Source organism: Phocoena sinus, chromosome 17 (genome assembly GCF_008692025.1).
Source record: "Phocoena sinus isolate mPhoSin1 chromosome 17, mPhoSin1.pri, whole genome shotgun sequence".
Taxonomy (NCBI): Eukaryota; Metazoa; Chordata; class Mammalia; order Artiodactyla; family Phocoenidae; genus Phocoena; species Phocoena sinus.
Window position 1 is genome coordinate 70304865 of NC_045779.1, and position 3782 is coordinate 70308646.

At 48.8% G+C, this 3782-nt stretch overlaps 1 protein-coding gene across 2 annotated transcripts in view; it reads left to right on the forward strand.

Moving 5' to 3' along the window:
- Window positions 1–3782, forward strand: part of EFR3A (EFR3 homolog A) — a 190093-nt gene that overhangs the window by 134292 nt on the left and 52019 nt on the right. For both annotated transcript variants that reach the window (XR_004346383.1, XR_004346384.1), the window contains exon 24: window positions 2205–2368. The gene's annotated coding sequence lies outside the window, so the exon portion shown is untranslated. The remainder of the gene's footprint in view (window positions 1–2204; window positions 2369–3782) is intronic.

Sequence of the window (3782 nt, forward strand, 5' to 3'; positions counted from 1 at the left end):
GGAGCTTGTCACTGCTCAGCCTTGACTCCACATCCATGGGGAGTAATCCCACGAGGACCGTGAGAATGAGGTGAGCCAGATAAAGTGCATGGATGGTAGCGGGGCCCATTAAATCCTAGTTCTTCCTCTTCCCTTGATAGCCCCCTTGGGAATTGTTTCCTTTGCAGATTTAACAAGGAGAGAGAACATTTATTGAAAACCTATTGCGCACCACAAATGTTTTGACAGGATTTTGTCCTCATCATCCTGACAGTGGTAGGATACAGCACTAGCTCCATTTTACAGATGAGACAAGCAGGGGTCATCGAGGTTTGAGGAGTTAGTCCGAGCGCACGTGTGATGGGACCATTCTTGGCTTACAGGTGAACCTGGCTGTGAGCTGTTCCCTCCACCACTGCCTCCTGGAGAACCAGGGCTCATCCAATGATCAAATCTGGGAAGAGCTGAGCCTTTACAGAGCCCACTGAAGGGTTTCTTCAAATCATTAGTTGTCCTTGTGCATCGAAGCTTTGTTTATAGATCATTAATTACTGCTCAGTATCTCAGGTACACAGAGGAACGAAGCTATGCTGTGCCCATCCTTTCTCACTAATACAGAAGACGCACCATCTCTAAAACGATTACGTCAAGGGGGGTAGATGGATCAATGTGGCAAAATTCATCTTTTCAGCATCTCCAGAGCCCAAGTTCTGCTCAATGCCAAGGGGTAATAACAATCTGCATACGTGTGTTGTTCTAGACATTTCTCAGGATTTGAGAAGCTCATCTTCTTCCCATAGCCAACAACAGGGTATCTCAACCTTAGCACTACTGATATTTTCGTCCAAATAAGTTCTCGTTGTTGGGGTCTCCTGTGCATATTAAGGTGTTTAGCGGCATCTTGGGGCTCTACCCACTAGATACCGGTAGCAGTCCCCCTCCCCAAGTTGTGACAAACAAAAATGTCTCTAGATATTGCCAAGCAAACATCCCTGGGGGTCCAGATCACCTCTGATTGAGAACCACTGGCCTACAATATCCCTGGAACCTTGGCCTTTTCCTTATCTGTTGATGGAACAGGGTGAGAATCAGTTTTCACAAGAACTCAGACATAAGAGAAAAAAGGCTGTTGTATGGGAGTTTAAAATTTAAGGTTGCATTATGATAGCACCCTATTTCCTCACTCACACAAGCCCCCAACACAGGGCACCTATTCAGAATAGGTGGACATAGCAACATGCACACACGAACTCAACGGGACTAGGAAACACGCACAGAATCCCTTTTCCCCTCTCCTTCTCCTTCCACCTTCCTTTCTTTCTCTTGCTAGTTTAGCTAGTCTTTTGGACTTGAGTGAAATAGACAGAAATGCACCTGTGCTTTGCCTCCAGGAAGAATCCTGGTTAATGATGTTACATGTGTAGCTGCATGGTCTCCTTCATTGGCTGGGGCACCATAACTGTCCTATCTCTCTACCTCATCAGTAAACCACTGGTGGCCACATATGTACAAATGAGTAGGAACGCCAGTGTGGAAGCACCCCCTGAGGCCTCCTCATTGCCCTAAGCATCCGCCACATCAGGACTTATTCAGCCCAGGAGGGGCCAACCTCCCCTCACAGTCCAGGAGGCCATGGACTCCAGGCTCCAGCCAGTTTTCCTTGGGCCCTATTTACTTCCCGCCATGGCTGCTGTTGGGATAGTGTGACCCTAGAAAACCGGTCCCATGTGGTGCTCTGAGCCTTTGTCCCCGCTGCGTGGGCCTCAGACGTCCCCCACACTCGGGCTTTTAAAAGTTGTGGTCGTGCGTAATCATTATCCCTAAAGGATGGTTGGCGGGTTCCACACAAGCGGATAGCAGGGGTCGGGACCAGGTCATTCATCCTCTACCTTCCCTGATGATAAATTACACTCGGTGGAACCTCAGGGATCATTTCCTGCCAAACGTCCCTAATTAATATCAATTTGATCCTTTGCAGAGGGTAGGGTCAGATTAACTAACCCACACTTAACGAATGGTGCTGTTTTCTTGATTCCTATCCAGGTACGAATCCCTTCGCCTTAGCAAATTTACTGTATCCTCCTCAGCTTTGCAAACAAGGGGCTCTTCGCAGGCCCTAGGAGGCCCGACCACAGCTGTTTATGAGCTTGACATTTGAGTAACTTTGAGGGCCCCTCGGGTGTCCTGAGGATTAACAATAAATCGTTCTGTGTTTGACCAAACAGGGAAGCATTGAGCTACTTCCTTCACGAAAGAACCTGATGTTCACTGGTCGTGCAAGGACACTCAGGGTCTTCGGAAGGGGGAAAACTGTCTCCACGTGGATGCTACTTGGAAAGGCGGGCATAGATCATAAAGGAGGGAACGCTGGTGCTCCGCAGCGTGCAAGGTGAGTGAGTGGAGGGAAGCTGTCCCTGCAGTGAGGAACGAAGGGGTCCAGACGGGGCCGCTGGAGAGAGCTTAGTAATGCTCTGCATGGACACTCAGCATTTACAGAGATACTGGAGCAACCACAGACATGGAAATAGCGTACAGGGGCCTGATCCCATAAGGGGGATGACTCATTGTGTGAGTGTGCAGTAGAGGGTTGACTCAGGAGGGCATTCAAACCATGCAGCTGCCAAAGAACGTTCTGGTCCTTGAACAGTTCCTAGGACATAACCTCTAAACCCTTGGGGTATATTGCTTGGTAAGTGTCTTTGTATACCTGGGGCTTTGGACCATGCCAGGTAGTCTAAGCTAACAAGGTGATTTGTAGTGGGCGCCATGAGTCACACAGTGTCAGCTTGACCTCTGGTGGGGCTGGAGCCTGAGTAACTAAGCATAGCCATGTGGGCACTTCATGTCCCCGCATGGCTGACCCCCAGCAAAACCCCTGGACTCCATGGCTCGGATGAGTTTCCTGGTTGACAGTACTCCATACACGCTGCCACACGTCATTGCTGGAGGAATTCAGTGCTGTCCATGTGAGTCCGCTTGGAGAGGACACAACCAGGAGCTTGTGCCTGGACTCTGCCCTCTGCACCTTTTCCCTTGGCTGACCTTAATCTCTACGTTTTTGCTGCACTCGATGGTAAAAGTGACTCTAAGAACTTTTCTGACTTCTGTGAGTCCTATCAGTACGTCATCAAACCTGAGAGTGCCCTTGGGCACCCCCAAATACAGTGGGATGCACAGAAGAGAAATCAAGACCAGACATCCACAACACAACACTCTCCACCTCCCCGTGAGGGAAGGTTCTCATCACCTCCTGTTTAGGGGGCTTGGAAGGTTATGTGGATCGATAGTATAGCAAGTCTGATGAGTTGTAGATAAGCAAGTTTGAATAAACTGTGCAGAGAATTCATATGTGACTCTCTCCAGAGGATGGGTTCAGCTTTCCTCATTTATCCTTGTGTTGCCTTCCTGAAGTCCCAAGTTGAAGCCATGTCAGAGTCTCAGTGCCTGGACTGGTTTGTTCATGCTAGCATGACACCCCACATCCCATTTCTTCAGTCTTAGTCATCATGGGAGTCCCTTGAGCATAGCTACTAGGTTTCCATGACCTTGGAGCAGGCAAGGGAGTCAGCATCACTGCATTGATTGTGAGAGCTCTAACACGTGGTCTTCCACATTCAATCCCTTACACAGATTCACAGGAGAGAAAGAATTGCTACTTCCAAAAAGACCCACATTCAATTAATTGACCATCTGGCTGAATTCTGCAAATGCAGAATTCTGCAAATGCAGCCAACTTGGGCCAGGGGCCAGGGTGAACAGATGTTGCCCAGCTTACTGTTAGGTCCCATTGCTTTTTCAAGACC